Consider the following 17293-nt stretch of genomic DNA (forward strand, 5'->3'; position numbering starts at 1 on the left):
ATCCTTGTTCCTCTCTTTTAAGACACACACAGAATCTGCATTTTTTTTTCTTTAAGTTCTTTTTTCTTGCAATTTCATCCTTTACTGATTGGACAGCTGAGGGAAGACATGCAGCAAAGTAACAAGGCTTGAGGTCGAACCAGTGACCACTGCAACAAGGACTATAGCCTCTGAATATGGGGTGCAAGCTTAAACTGCAAGGTCTAACAGTCACCCCATATCTGGGGCCATTTTTGGATGCACAACACTGAAGTGTGAAACCTGACCTTAAGCACTATCACACTGAGCACCAGCTCTCCTTGGAACGTGCGGTCATGCTGATGCTGATGCATGACCGCACAGCTGGCTCCAGCTCCAACCACATCATTAAGTTCGCAGATGACACAGCTGTGGCCTCATCACGAACGATGATGACACATACAGCAAAGAGGTGAAGCACGAGGTCGCAGGGTGTAACCTCGACAACCCTCTCCTTGAATGTGGAGAAAACCAAGGAGATAGTTGTTGGTTTCAGGAAAAAAGAGGACAGCTTGCATCCTCCTCTGACCATCAGAGGTACATTTTTGGGGTGTGTGTGCTTTGTTGATGCAAGAAAGCATTGCTTGTGCTTCCTGCAGAGACTTTGAAAAGTGAACACTGCAGCGCAAATCACGTCAGCATTGTGCAGAGGAACCATTAAGGGAATCCTAACCCACTGCATCACTGTTTGGTAAGGGAGCAGCAAATCCACTAACTACGAATCCCTGCAGAACACCAGAGAGCAGCAGAAAAAATCAGATGTGTCTCTACCCTCCATGGATGAGGTGTGCCAGACTGAGCAGTAGCCTCTTCCCCAAAGCTGTCAGGACTCTGAACGACCTCCCAGTGCTGCCCCCTCTTATTTCCTAACACCTCATCTCAAGATGAATGCTCCTGCACTTCTTTTTAGCTCTCTAGTGCTCAGATGCATTACTGCACACATGCAATTAACTAGACTGAATCTTAAATCTTCATTAATAAAGACTTCCTACTAAAATACTTCTTCAAATGTGCAGCTTTACTCTCAAAGTTTTCCCACAGTGGCTCTCATTTTTGTCCTGGGATTTCATGATTCGAGAGTTTATTAGTCGTGCCTCTTCACTGTATTTTCCCTCTGTGTGCCAAAGCTAAATGCCAAAGTGGAACAGCCAAAAAACTGCAGCATCTAATAGAAGCTGGCTCCAAATAATCCCACTGTTAGTGAGCCAGCAATATTACTCTCAACTTCTCCCAGAAAGTTTAGCCTCCATCCATTCTCTTTCGTCTGCTCATTCAGTTCAGTGGGGTGAAGTGGAAGGGAGAGCATGTTGAATATAAATCCACGTGAACGGGAGTCTGCGCTGACACAGACTGCAGTTATTTTTCCATTTATCTGCATGAAGGGCACTCAAACAGTGAAGACATCTGCTCAGGCCAACACTCCAGTCTCCTATGATATGCAGATCTGCAAAATCAACCACTTTATATGTCTGGATATTTTCCCGAAGCTTCAAAAGCTTCAAATTATGCGAAAATATGGTTTGGTCTGCCGCAGCATAATCATCTCAGCTGTGCATTTCTTTTGTAGCATCCTTGGCTTGCCGAAACTGCAACCAGGTTTCTCTCCATAAGTTTTCACATAATCCTGCTGACAACAGCTACAGTGTAACCAAAAGCACATAAATATCTTTCTAGCTGAAGCTTATTTTTAAATCTGTCACAAAAATATGGGTCAAATCGATAGAAACTTTGGATTTGGTCACTAGCTGAGCAGACGCCTGCATGCGTTTTCTCTGCTAGAAACCTATAAACCATCTCCAAATCCCAAAGCCCCTACAGTCATTAAATACTTCTCACTCTGGGTGGTCATATGGCGTGTTAGAGAGGAATTAGTTGTCTCAGCCTCTCCACCATCTTTACGCTTTATTTGAAACAAAGACAGTTTGACAAGTTCCTCCATCTCTGTGAGCACCGTATATATTCTGGTCCTTATAGAGCCTCTTTACACCCACTTACTTCCTACTCTGCATAATGACTGAGCTCATTAAGTTTTGATTACTTGTTACTCAACCCAACTCATTTTTATTTATATATCACCTTTCATACATTCAAGAATGCAGACCAAAGTGCTTCACAAAAATACAGAGAGAAAGAAAACAACAGTAATAGGTAAAATGATACAAGACTAAAACAAGATAGAGGAAAGCAATAAGAAATACTTAAAAGTAGAAATAAGATTAAAAAAATTACAATTAAATCAGTTTTTAAAAAATCAGATAAATACCAGAATAATAAATAAATTCATTACAATTAAAATCAAATCAAATCAGATAAATACCAGAAAAACAAAACAAAATAATTAAATAAATCAGTTAAATAAATCAGCTAAATTCCAGAAAAATAAAATAAAATCAACACAATAAGTTCAACAAATCAAATCAGGTAAATGCCAGAAAAATAAAATAAAATCAATAAGATAAAATCAGATAAATACCAGAAATCAAAATAAATCATTAGATTAAAATCAATGAACTAAAATCAGATAAATATCAGAAAAATAAAATAAAAATAAAAAACATAAAAATAAAATCAATAAGGTACAATCAGATAAATACAATAAATTAAAATAAATCATTACAATAAAATCTGATAAATACCAGAAAAATACAATAAAAATAAAATAACTTAAAATAAAATCAATAAGATAAAATCAGATAAATACCAGAAAATAAAATAAAAAAAATATTGCAATAAAATCATTAAACTAAAATCAAATAAATATCAGACAGATCATATAAAATCATTACACTTAAATCTGATAAAAATCAGAAAAAATATAAAATAAGATAAGATAGAATAAAATAAGATAGATAAAATAAAAATACAAATGATGTTAAAGCAGTGGTAATAATGGCTATAATGCAGTCCAGGGCTACAAAGAAACGACTCCCAGAGGGCTTCCAGTTTAATGTCCAGAGGCTGAAAGTTCAAAGTTTAAAGGTTTTAAAAAAGAAAGCTCTCTGTCCAGAACTTTAGAGGGAACCGCTAACTGTAGTTCTTGGTTGCACTCTCATAGCTGTAGATACCACAATGACTGTGTTACTCTTAAAACTGAAAGAGTTTCATAATGATTATGAAGAAGTATCTGATGGTTTCACAAAGATCATTTCCAACTGTGGTTTGGATCACACTAAAAGGCTTCAAGCAGACACTGAACAACTGAAACTAATCTGTTCTAGTTTGTCAGTTATAATGTACGAAGTATTTTGGGTAAATTAAGTCCTCTGATAACGCAGCTGACAGTAAAACCCATGAGCTCTAATCACGAGCAGAGACTGTCTGCTGTTCATAAGACTTAAACAGCTGCAAGGACATTTCCCAAGAAAAAAACAACAATATAGTACAAACTAAAGTCCCTGTTACCTAAAGATTTAAAAGGAGAGCTGATTGTTCACACAAAACTCTTCATGATAGGAACCTCGGCTGACTGTGTGGGACTCTTTGGCATTTATCACATCATATTCTGACACCCTGTGTCGTGTGTAAATGTGCAACACGCCTCTCTTAATGAAGAGAAGCATGAGAGCAAGAGAATCGATGCTGCTGCAGATTACTGAGTCAAGTCCTTAAAATCAGGAGTCGAGCCGGGCTTGAGTCTGAGTCATGGGCCTGAGGGCAACAACACAATCAAGCATTAACATTGGGGAACTAGTTGGCATTTGATTTGCTTTAGGTCAACCTCACTGACTTGCAGCTGCAGGAACATGACATAGAGTTAGGAAGTTGGTGCTGCTGCATACTTTCCCCAAGTTATTGTGCTGTTTCCTTTCTCTGTATTGTGTTGTTGTCATGTAATGGTCAGTACATTACTTCTTGAGCAAAAGGAGACCCAACATGAGTCATCTTTTTGAAACCAGCTACTGAAGTCATACTGAACAGAGATCTGAAGCTCTTCACAGCAGGTATGATTTGAGATTTGACCTAGAAAAGGGCGATGAACTAAATCAACAAGGCCTGTATCTGAGGGTAAAATCCAAATTAGTCTCATGGATGTTTCTGCACAGACTTCTCAGAAAAGTCAAAGGCAGAAGTCTCACGCTGTGTGGTCCAGAGCCGCACGATTTTCACCCTCCCACCACTTTCTCTTCTTCTTCTTCTTCTTCTTCTTCAATCACGTTGGCTTCTCAGGAAGACACCGTGGGCGATGCAGTAAATTTAACACCGGCTCTGCTTCAATCAAACTTGCCCCCCACCTCAATCCCTGCTGTTCTTATTCTTGTTATCGTGTTGTTCTCCACAGCGAGTCCAACCTGAAACAGTCTGAGCAGCCGTGTTTGTTCCTGGGTGTTACTCTGCACTACAGCTGATTTGGTGAAAATGTCTCTGGGACTCAGAATGAGACAGAGGAGTTGGGAATTTGTGCCTCTGCTGGAAACAGATGCTTGTTATAACGCTAATCTGAGAAGACAGAGACACAATCAATCCATCATTCAGCACAGACACGTCTCACAGAATCCCTGGAGCTGAATGAAAATTTCATTTCCAGAAGCTTCAAAAGCTCGAGTGGCATTTTTTAACCCAGACAATCAGATCATCTTCAGCCAACGTACATGTTGCATTGAGACTCTTAAATATTTAAAACAAAACGTTTGATGTGAAGTCACAATACAACAGAGGAGAGGACGAGTGAGAGAGGTTCAGACTCTGGTTTTAAGAAAGGTTAATACTGACTCATACATTAGTGTCACATTCAGTGTTACAAGAAGAGACGTACTCAGCGCAACTGTTGCCAGCTCCTCTGTGAGGAGAGTGTGGACTGTCACAGCACTTTGTTATTTTTCTCACATGGTTGCTCATTTTTTAGTCGTAACATTGTGGCGTGCATCTGTGTGTGCTGTCTTCTGTGATAAAGACACACATTTTCTATTGATTGGAACACAATATAACTGCAAATTTAATTTCCCTTTACTAGCTATTTGCTGGTAGTTCTTTCCAGTGCCGTTTCTAGAAAGTGAGAACAAGCTTCTGAGCCCTAAAAAAACAGATAAATCAGAAAGCTCATGCCTTACTTGTCCTGGCATCCCCTTACAATTAGACTGATTTTCATCCAACCAAATTTAGGTCAGGCAAATCACAACCATTTGTCCTGCTACTTTGACATTGCTCCACATTTTACAGTGCTACAACTCTGAATTCATGAAACGTCCTCACAGTTTATATCACAGGACTAACAAACGAGCAGTCCACAATGTAGACATCCGTACAACTGAGACTAAAAGTTTCACAGTAAATCCTGGTAAAGTGAATACTTCTGTGTCCAATCGCCACTGTAGCCTAAGCGGCATCTGTGGCTCATTGGGTAGAGTCGGTCATCCATCAATGGGAGGGTTGGCGGTTTGTTCCCAGCTAGCAGTCACATGCAAAAGTGTCCTTAGGCAAGACACTAAATTGTCCCAAATTGCTCCAGCTGTTGTTCAGCAGCCTCTGCCATCAGTGAGTGAATGTGGTGTGAATGGGTGAATGTGACGAGTAGTGTGTATAAAGCAATTTGAGTGGTCAGACAGAAAAGCCCTATACAAGTACAAGAACATTTACCATTTAAGCTTGTAGGTCTGCGTAGCCCCCGTACCTACGCAGAGGCCTACACACGTAGCCGACGCTCACCTCCTCCAAAATGTAACAACGCGCCGAGCCCTGTGATTGGTCCACTTGATGGCATTTTATTTCCTGCATTCACAGCACTACCGCATCACCCGTATATTTCATCTCCTCCGACGCCTCCTCTCTATTCTTCCCATAGACTGTTTATAAAATGGACGTCATCTCGCTCGGCTCAAAGTGAGGCTGCCACAAAAACTGCTCCCCCTAGTGGCTGGTTGCAGTATAGGTAAAAACCTCTGTCGCCCCCATTCATTTGAATTGGGCTGCGGTCAAACTTTAAAAAATAAAAACACGTCATACGAATGTTTCTCACATCAGTATGCTGTGGTGATATGTAGTTACTATTTGACTGTTCTGTGTTCAAGGCCTCTTTTTTCTGTAAAGTTTGTTTTCCATTAGTTATCAGAGGTTAAAAAACAGGGTTTTAAATCCGTGTTTGCTTTGATTGACAGCTGTCGTAGAGAGAAACTCTGTAGGACCTCGGGACGGTACACTGCAGGGTGGAGCTTGTTACTGTGGAAACACAAATTCCCTACTGCGCAGACTCTGGCTGCAGAAAATATACAAGATGTCTGAGTTCTGGAACGGGATGTTTTGGCTTCAAAGGTGGAGCAACGCTGTCCATTATATATACAGTCTATGATTCTTCCCTGTAATCCCTGCTGTATGATAAACAGTAACATATATCAGCTGTAAATGAACACAATGCGTTCTAGTAGCTGGGAAAAAGTTATCAGAAAAGACTGCACTGCCCACAAGCGTTTCGCGGATTATTGCTACATGACATGGTCACAATGACGCACAAGTATGTGGTGCTTACGTCTGCGTTGGCCACTGCTGCGTAGGGTCAACGCAAAAGTATAAACCAGTCTTAAAGCACACACACCCTTCCATATTAAGTTTTTGGAAGGCTTTAATTCCTCTCTTGGACAGAATGGCTGAAGAGGGACAGAAACTGTTGGGAAGAGAGAGCGGGGACAAACATGCAGGAAGGGGTCATGGCCAGGAGTCAAACCAGTCACAAGGACTAAAACATCTGCATTACCGCTGTATATTTGCTGTGTTCAGATGTGACATTTGCCTCATACATTTGTGTTTAAGCTCTGAGAAGAAGGAGAGCTGAATAAGGACATTCACCTTGTCCAACCAACGTAGCTGAATGGAAATTGAAGGTAACATTGTGGAAGTGTCCTGCTCTCCCTCTGTGGAGTCTAATTTGCTTAACCACCAGTTCACTGTTCATAATCTCTTACTTAATGTTGTCATTAAACACTTTAAGGCTGATGGGAACACAGAATCTTAATGAAAGCTGTGCACAAGTGCCGCCAACAATCAACTCTTAGTGTTCCCAAAACTGACACCACTGTTGCTTCTCAACTTGCTTGCCAGACTTTAAGTGACGGCAACACAGAAAAAAAGGCTAATTTAGGAAATAAGTCCTGGCAGGACTTGGCCAACACTCCCTGAGGCTCTACCATCGTCGACGTAGCAGAGTTTTATCTTGAACTTGGAGTCGATGTTGGACATGTAACTTCCCATCCTAGCAGCTCGGCTTAGAGACTTGAAGCACTTAAGTTTGCACCAAGTGGGTGTTTCTGAGGGGCATGAGCGAGATGTTTGAAACTAATCTCTTAAATCTGCACCCTGCTGTGTTCAGAGATGTTTCTGATGGAGCTGCTTGTTTACCACTCAGTGCTGTTAATCAGACAGAGTGAATTTTAAACCCTTAATTACAAAACTAGTTTCAGAGAGAGGACAGAGAGAAGTGTGGGATGTGAACTAAAGATGATTGCTTAACCCTTGATGAAACTTTTCTTTGTGGAGTTTGAGAGAAACTTAAAGGAAGCCAATTTAAAAATGTCCTGAATGTCCTTTTAAACTCACAGGAGGGCTTTAATGTGGTCAAACAGACAGTTTTTCAATTTGGGTTCAATCTTCAATCTTCCATCATTTAAAACAATCATTTGCCAGCCTAATTCATCCCCTACTTATCCCTGTGAGCAAACTGAAATCTCCCGTTCCTCGACTCAAGGATGTGAGGGATGGAGAAAAATAACATTTCACATCCCAGCCACGACTGCCCGAACTCATTCTTGTTGGCAGAGTACAGATGATGTGTGCAAAACTGTAATATGTTACGACATGTGACAGTAACAGGTCAATATTGGACCAGACACTGTCACAAGATCAAGGACATGCTCCATCACCAAGAGTTAATGAGGAGGATAGGTGTTAGAGAGAGTGACAATCCAAGCAGACAGAGTGTTGTACTTGTGCAGACAACACAAACCAACAAGTGTAATATTGGAAAACGACAGTCTGTTAAATGAATAGTTTGGAAAATGTGCAAAATACTGATTTGATGTCATGCTGAGCGTTAGATGAGAACATACCTGGAGGCAGGATTATGGGAAAGGAGGGTAGGCGTTACATTTTACGAGGCAGCCGCTATGAATCAGTATTTTGGATTGTGCCAGAAACCAAACCCAGATACACAGTGGATTTTACCTTCAGCTTATTGATTTACAAATGTACTGAAGTCATAAAATAAAGGAATTACGAGGTAACTTGATAACATGTTCTCCTGAGTGAGATCAGTGAGTATTTGGTGCATTAAAACAAATGCTGTGTGTTCGATATTACCAAGAATGGTTGTTACATTAAAGTTAGTATGTTGGAGGTTTTGTCAATTGCAGCAGGAGCCATATTGGAAATGCTGAACTCAACCTAAAATCTGCCGAGCTAGTGTGAGGTACAGAGGCGGGCTTTTAGCCTTTTCACTAACAGCTACAGGGTGCCCGCCTGTCAATCAAATCAGCCATGCCCTTATTTGGGCAAAACTTGTAAGTTTAATATTTTCAAAATGGATGAGTTGTAAGAAATTTCACACCCTGCACAGTGTGTGCCGATAGAGAAATTAGCTATTCAGACCTAAACTGTTTTTTGTACCAGGCTGTAAACATGATTATTTCTGCTGTAAAAATCATCTTTTTTGAATGGGTGTGTATGTGGTTTCTGATCTTTCTGCAGCCAGCCTCAAGTGGACGCTCGATGAACTGCAGTTTTTAGCACTTCCACATGGGCTTCATATTATAAGACCGGAGGTTGCTGCTTGGGTGCAACAGATCATAGATCTCAAGAGTCAAGGGTCAAGGGTCACGGTTTGGTTCATTTTTTGGATTGGACAAAAAAAGAGGAAAAGATATTTGACAAATTTTACAGACATCAACGGGATCTCGCCCATATTGGTTAATCCATGTTTTTTGATATTCTGTTAATACCGTATTAACCCAAATATAAAACGTGCTTTTCTCCACTTGAAATACATCTGACAAAAGTAGGATCCTCTTATATTTCGGATTTAATAATGAAGTTCCAAGACAATGAATGCCCCTCTTATCTGTCCAGTGAGTGTGCCTTTCATGACTGACACCAGACGTCATTTACCTCTACATCACCAGGAGGATGAGAGATGGAGAGACGTGGCACCAGAGCAAAGAAGCACAAAGGTAGGACAAGTTAACTGATGATTGAGGTGGAGTTGTGATCAATGCCGCAGACATTACACAACTGTCAGACTGCAAAGAGATACAGTGACCTGTAGTGTAACGTCCGATGATGAGGGTCATGTAAAGACAGTCTTAAAATATGCCTGTGAGTACATGACTGGAAATAGACTCTAATAGACTGCAGGTTACTTTAATTATTAGTGTTTCTATACCAGTACTTGGGTGCTTCATTTACACATGTGATGGACCATGATGCTACTGTGCTTGGTTGGTCAGCCAACTGGCCTGACCTGAACCCCAGAGAGAATCTGTCAGGAGGAAGATGAGAAACATCCAACTTAAATTTACAGACGAGCTGAAGGGAGCTTCCAAAGCAGCCTGGACTTCAATAACACCTCAGCAGTGCCACAGACTGATCATCTCCATGCCATGCCACATTGATGCAGCACTTCAAGGTAAAGGAGCCCCAACCAAGTACCGAGAGTATAAAGGAAGCTGAACATTTCTGTATTTTCAATCCTTTTTTGATCCATTTTAAGAACTTGAGCTGCTGGATTTCGGATTTTCATGAGTGATGAGCAAAAATAATCAAAATTCATAATAACAAAAGGCTTGAAACATTTCAATTTACATGCAATGAATACAGAGTACATAAAAGTTTACTTTTTATAATTACATTTCTTGAAAAAAGAACTTTTTTTATGATATCATTATGCATTGGGTACACCTGTACCTCCCTGAACATATTTTCTATGCACCAGGAGAGTCAGAGGGCAGCTACTCTTCTTTTCACAAAGATGAGCCAATTCTACCCACCGGAGAAATAACTATGCAGGTAGGAGTGAGTGTTGTTACTGCAGTCAGCTTTAACAAATATTGGTGTAAGCCTGAGGGACAGTTACTGATAGCAGTGGAGGTCCCACGATGAGGGAAGGTGTCAGCTGCACTGAAAGTGAGATTTTCATACTAGTTAAACTCTTGCAGTTATTAAGTGCTCCCAACTTTTAAAGGGCCGTGTCCTGACATGACCGCTCAGAGGTGGGTGGATCTGATTTGTCGCCAAACCCCCCAAAACAGCGATCCTCCACCCAGCATTACAAACGTTCAAATGCATGTTTGAGGTCTATGTTTCTCTGCATGTTTAAGTGTTTTGCGTGGGAACGAATCCATTTTTCGTGGGCAACAAATGGTTAATACTGTGGCTCATTTACTCTCTTTATTAGGCTCTGTAAAAAACCTATTATGGAGCTAAACACGTTGCAGCTGTGTTGCAAGCACTGACGCAGATGTAATCACTATCATGAATGTAAGCTATTAGACTAATAACTGTGATATGAAAAAAGGAAACTAATGATACCATCCAGGCAGATAAAAAAATACGCAGATGGGTGCACAACTTCATTATAATGAGCATTATCACTGCTAAAAATAATCTAAACATACTGCATACTTCCTATCAATAAAATTTGCAGTGAGAGGAAAACTGCTTAAGCGTGATGAAACTCAACTCCCCCGAATATTAATCTTTCTTTTGCACAGGTCTCAGGTTTCAAGATACTGTACACACATAAACACACACACAGCTACATGTCTTCAGTACTTTGTGAGGAGAACGTTCTGTTGTGTGGACTTCCAAAATGCAAAACTGAACATGCCTTCAGAGAGGTGGAGAGAGTTAAATGTTATTTCTAGGGCTGTCAATCGATTAAAATATTTAATCGCAATTAATCGTATGATGTCCATAGTTAACTGGCGATTAATCTCAAATTGATCGCACATTTTGTTATCTGTTCTAAATGTACCTTAAAGGGATCATTTTCAAGTTTTTAATACTCTTATCAACATGGGAGTGGACAAATATGCTTGCTTTATGCAAATGGATGTTTATTATTATTGCAGCAATCCAAAACAATGATAAATACTGTCCAGAACAATCGCCAGACAACATTAAAGGTACTGCATGCTCAAAAAATATGCTGAAAGGGTATTCTGACCTGAATGTAACATTACTTAGTAATACTACTGTAAGATGAGATTTATTTTGGTCTAAGTATTTGTATCATTGAGTTCTTTAATGAAGTTCGAAATACTTCTATTTCATATATTGCACTGCCTCTTTAAGGTTGCTCAGGGTGATATGGTTTTGAGTTGAAGTGAAGGTGTCACATGAGTTCGATGTGCTGTTGTCCTGTGTTGAGGAAGAGTCATTAAAGGCATCACGACGCACAGCAGAAGTTGTCCCGTGCTCTTTCTTCCCCACAGCCCTGAAGTATAATTAATTAAGTTTCTAGTTAACGCTTTTGAAGTTTAACAGTTCCGAAGAGATTAAACAAGTTACGGCGTTACACTACCACCATGTAATATCCAACTAACTGAACATCCTGTTTTTTTAAGCAGCTCAACACAAAATGCACAAAGTGATTGAGCTCATGCATCACAACAACAAACGCATTGTCCATGCGTCTCTGTCACATCTACAGTAAATGAAGATAACTTTGGTCTCGTCCAAAGAACCATAGAATACAGAACATCATTAGGGCAAAAAGAGCTCATCCAAGCATCTTATTTTTGAGGACTCTGCAAAATGTCCACACAAGCAAAAATGTCCCCAAAAGAAAGGTTGTCCATCAAGAGTTGGTCCTCACAAGTATATACAAAACAAAGCACACACACACACCAAAGATGTGATCACATTCTGCAAATCTCTGCAAATGACTTCATGTGTGTGTCCTGCAAGTGAGAAAAAAAAGCATGCTGTGTAAGCAGGGGATTATCTCCTCTCCCCAGTAACCTTACACCTAGGCTGCTAAGAGACAACAGTACACACATTCCCACCTAAACACTCACACACACTCTCAGACAGACGGGCAAAATTAAACCCATCCCCCCTGCTGGATACCAATCTCTATCACCTTGGGCATCTCCTCCTGTGATTCTCAGCAGAAAGCTGCATTTTGTTGCGGTTAATTAACAATTTTGGCAGAGATCTTTGCACAACATTGGATTATAAAATCGTCACATCATAACAAAGCTGTGAAATAATTAGGATTGATATCAGCTTATTCGCGGAAACGGTTATCTGCACACTTCTTGTTTTCATATTCTGGTAACATGTTTGTTTTAATGAGCTGAATCACTTATCAGCTTGGTAATTTGGATGATAGTGTAATAACCTGGAGTGGATCGCCAGTCCCTATGACTTTCAGATGTGGATCAGTTTTGTGTTGTGGACTGTGCTACATTCAACACCAGGTAAACATTCGTAAAATGCCAAACTAGTATGTGAGACAAAAACAGTTATCTGTTCGTCTTCAGGCAAGCTGACAAAAAGTGTTTGTTATCAATCAGCTCAATCAGAACAGCTTTCTCAAATTCCCTTCACTGTCATTAGTATGTGTCACCAATCCTGCCCACTACTCCAATCTGTTGGATTTGATAAACAGTTTCTCTGATTTGGTCAGAAGAAATGACAGAAATGTCACTGAACTAATTTAATCACCTGCCAAATTCCAGAGACGAGGCAGTAAACATGTGCTTTTTAGCTGAAATATGCAACAGATGGATGTACAGTAAATCTAAAAATGAGTCTTTAACAGCCTCTGAGGTACATTTCTCTACCTTTAGCAGTTAAATTTCACTGTCTTCTGCAACTAATTGGATATGTCCTCAGTCTGCAACTTTCCTGCTAATAAGATCTCCAATGTGAAGTCAGAAAAGGAGTAATTAAAATAAATTAATAGATTGTGAATTGCTCAATAGTTTTGAGAACAAATGAAGGGTTGGCTATTGTTTTTAGTTGCTACGACCAACACTCTTTCCATCTAGTTATTGATTCTTTGTCAATTTAGTACAATTCAAAGAAACAAAACAAGTACTGATAACTTCGTTCAAAATATGTTTTTACAGGAAAATATGTGAAACTTTTTTAGAGAAAGTTACAAAGCCAGAAAACAGGAAATGCAGAGACAAAAGTGAATTTTGAATATAAATCAATACGATGAAATCAATCTATTTTTAAAGATGTCTTTTGATTTCTTTGTTTTTAGAGCCACGACAGTAGAAATAGTAGGACACAGTAGAGACAGAGTTAGTACTTTTATACCAGGCTGTAAATGTGTTTGTTCCTGCTCCAAAACTCAATATTTAAACATGGGTGTAAATGTGGCTTTCAAAGCTTTTGGAGCCAGCCTCAAGTGGACACTTGAGGAACTGCAGTTTTTAGCACTTCCACATTGGTTCCATTTCTAAAGACAGGAGGTCTGCCACTTGATCTAAACACACAGTGGCTTCACCAGTTGCTAACTCGGCTGTAAATAATACAGTACACCGAAAGTCAACGACAATAACCTCACCAAAATGAACTCATGTGCAATATCTACCCAATCTAATTATAAACGTGCAATAACTACTCATTCCTATCTTCTTACATGTGCAACACTTTTTTATTTTCTACCCATCTTCTCGGTTCTGTACATTGTTTTATAACTATACTACAAGTCTGTGCACATTTTTCACTGCGTCACTGGTTTTGTAAATATTTGTAAATGTACTTATTTAGTTGTGTATATACGGTCGTAAGATATGCTTATTTTACTTTTTAATTTGAATTGCTAATAACTTTTTAACAATTGCTATATATGCTCTTACTTACTTTATACTGTTTTGCACTATCTACTTGCTGCTGTAACACTTTTAATTTCCCCGTTGTGGGACGAATAATGGAATATCTTATCTCATCTTAAATGCATACTTCTGGCTACATCAGACGTGACATAATTGATCATGCCCTTAGAGGCATATAGCGCTGTCAGTCGAAAGCCAATGGGCTTTGAGATATAAAATAATGAATGCAGTTGTTTTCAGTGATTAAAAAACTGTAGTAATTATTAAATAATTAATGGATTGGGGCCAAATTCTAGATAGCAAAAATTAAAATGCAAAAAAGTGAAATAAACTCAATATTTTTCAATCTGTTAATCCAAAAGTTCTTCCAGTAACGGCCTAAAACCTCTCTACAGGCATTTTAAAAAGCGCTCTAAGTTATTGCCGATAACTTTCAAACCTATTTGAACAGTAAGATCTTTCAAACCAGAGTAAAACCATTCACCTTAAATAAACCTTACATGGAAAGATTAAAAGAATTTACAGATTAAATGTTGATATAGATTATTAAAGCTCAGAGAGACTGTTGAGAGTGTATCCAAGTCTGTTCCGAAGTCATAAAACAGGAAGCTGTCTATCTGCCAGCATAAGAAACACAGAACTCACAGCCATAACTATCAGCCTCTCTTCTCACCACTGTCCTTTCTCTCTGTTTACGTCTCTATCTCCTCTTTTCTACACCCACAAGGATCCACACACTACCTGCCACCCGTCCCAATCTGACACTGACAGGACTCATGACGCTGAGAGACTTCTCACTACATCTGGACCTGTTTTCATTGCTCCCTCTGTGTGATGAATTCAAGAAGCATCAGCAGCTAAATGACTGAGCCTGAAGAGACTCCTCCTCGTTCTGTTCCCATTCCTTCAGTCTTAAAGTGTTTCATGACAACATTGAGCAGATGTGAAAACATGTGCGGCTCTGAAAAAACAGCATGGAGTGAGGGAATACAGCCATCTCTTTAGTCTAAAGGTTAAATTCAGGCAGTGATGGAGAGGAATGACTGATCTGCAGAGAGAAAACTGCCCAGATTCGTTCAAATTTTTGGCCAGGGCACTGATGGGAAATCGTTTTGGACACAAGAATTGACGACTGAACTTTAATGTTCTCGTATAGTCTCACATCAGACAAAATCAACCCCGCCGGTTGAATCTGCAGCTCATGCGTTTCCTTCTTAATCCTTGTTGGGCCACATGAACTATGTGCTTCAGAGCTCTGTCTTCTGCTCTCCTAACAGATGTTTTCCTCGAGGTGATCTGAACTTGACTCATGTTTTGGAGTCTGTTCCATCTGTCAAACATGATGCATTTAAAGTCGTGCAAGAAACAAGCTGCAGAAAGTAGAATCCTTTGGAGGACCTAGGGTTGAAATTGAGTTCGATATGTATTTATTTTAATCCCTGATTAGGAGATATCAGTTTCCAAAAGCACAGAAACTCTCACAGTGCTGAACATTCAAAATACATGAGCAGAATATTATTATTTTTCACCATTTTAAACAATCTGAGGCCATAAACCAGTATTTTAATTAGTTTATTTTGCTTCACTCACTTATGAAGTCATATTACAGGCGTCTGATGACAAAGTCAGACCCTAATGACCCTTTATGCTCAAGTCCAAATCCAAATGTGGAGAAGTGTGTTACCCCAGTGCAAGAGGACATCACTTTCACTGCTGTAAACTTAATCCCCAGAGCAAGAAAATCTACAACAGACCCTGACATGAACCTTGACAGGTCAAACATAAACCCAACTGCAGAGGAGTTTCATCAAACACCAGTGCAAGAGAATCATCAAGTAACCTCCAACAGGATCCTACTGTAGATGAAAGGTTTTCTGTCAGTCCAGTTTATTCCTTCTGCATTTTGACGCCAATAATGACGCCTAACATGGCTTTGTATGGCACTATCTTTGTTTTAATCATAACTCAAACATGTTTCCCTCAAAAGGTAGCTCCAAGGATTTAAAAGTGTCTTCGAGGTGCACCATCTCAAGCCTCTTTCTCAAATGCACTCCTGAAATGTTCCTGAAATTACCAGGAAATATTTCAAAAGCTGCTTGTTGAAACATGTCCCTCACAGTGTGAAGTCCTCCCTGTTAGGCAGCGAGGGAGGTGGTGGGTGATGGGTGGTTGGTGGGGGTTGAGTCCCAGGAGGTAGGACATGAAATCAAGAGCATGCTTACACTGCGAACGAAGCAATAGAGGGACCTACACTATGGTGCCAGCGTTTGCATTTATATGAATGCTGTGTATAAACTCACGGATGTGCAGACACCTTGGCTATTCTGGTTTTGAAAATGATTCTCCTTCTTCAACCTTTGATGTTAATATTCATCCTGTCACTCTTCCAGGTTTGCACCAGGCACAGAGTCATCACCTCAGCTGCTTGCCTGCACTGAATGTTCCCAAATATGTCCTGCTATGTTCTTACATCACCTCAGCTCACTCCAAAAATGTTGTTGAGTTTAAAGGAGTTTTGTGCATGTGTGAATACATCTTATATTTAACATGTTAGCATGCATGCACTTAATGTCTTAACTTTGACCCTTAGATGTTACGTCTCTCTTCATCTCCCTCTTTCCAACCCCAGATGTGTCTAACATGAGTCTGGTCCTGCTGGAGGTTTCTGCCTGTTAAAGGGAGTTTGTCCTTGCCGCTGTAACTTGCTAAATGATGCAAAGTGCTCTGCTCATGGTGGATTAAGATGAGATAAGACCGAGTCCTGTCTGTAAGATGAGACTGGATTTTAGCCTGTCTTGATGTTGGGTCTTTGTTAATAATATAACATAGAGTACGGTCTAGAAAAGCTGGGTTTGAAAAACGTCTTTACATAAAATTTGTTGTGATTGATTGATTGAAGTCAGATAATTGATTCACTGTAATCCAACCCCTGTATTTGTTACAGTTGGTTCTCAGGAAGACAAAGATTGTGTTCCAGATTTCTTCGCAACCATTTAATTCACTTCTGAGAAATTTCACGAATCAACACAAGAATCTCAACCTGCAGCTAGAGGAAGAATTAGGTCAGCACAGTGAGAAAGATTCATCCTTCGGGGCTGATGATGTCTACCTTTTTTTTTTTTTTTTTATCAATCTATCTTTTGAAAGTGGCAATATTTCATATGATACATGATTAATCTATTGAGCTGGTGATGCTTGATAAAAAATCAGGACAGCTCTAAAGTTAGAGGAATTTACCTCCAGGTCCACATAGATCTTTCTGATATACAGTAATTGAGCTAACGGTTGCCGTGCTACTTTCAAGCCGAATCAAAGTGGAGCACAGGGAAGACCAACGTTGTCATCCACAGAGTTCATCCACCCAGACAAAATAAGTGATGTAAGAGGGGTTAATAGCTGATGTGAGTTCAGGCTTTCATAACAGTAGCATCAAAAGAAGGTCAAACTTCAACAACATCCAATTTCCACTTGTCCGCCAATTAGCATTATGTTATATCAATAGG

General features: G+C 39.7%; 1 protein-coding gene across 1 annotated transcript in view; it reads right to left on the reverse strand.

Annotated features, from left to right (window-relative positions):
• The window catches only part of tmtopsb (teleost multiple tissue opsin b), a 52507-nt gene that overhangs the window by 14409 nt on the left and 20805 nt on the right, over nt 1–17293 (reverse strand). The gene's annotated exons all lie outside the window — the stretch shown is intronic.

This window comes from Notolabrus celidotus, chromosome 17, assembly GCF_009762535.1.
Source record: "Notolabrus celidotus isolate fNotCel1 chromosome 17, fNotCel1.pri, whole genome shotgun sequence".
NCBI lineage: Eukaryota > Metazoa > Chordata > Actinopteri > Labriformes > Labridae > Notolabrus > Notolabrus celidotus.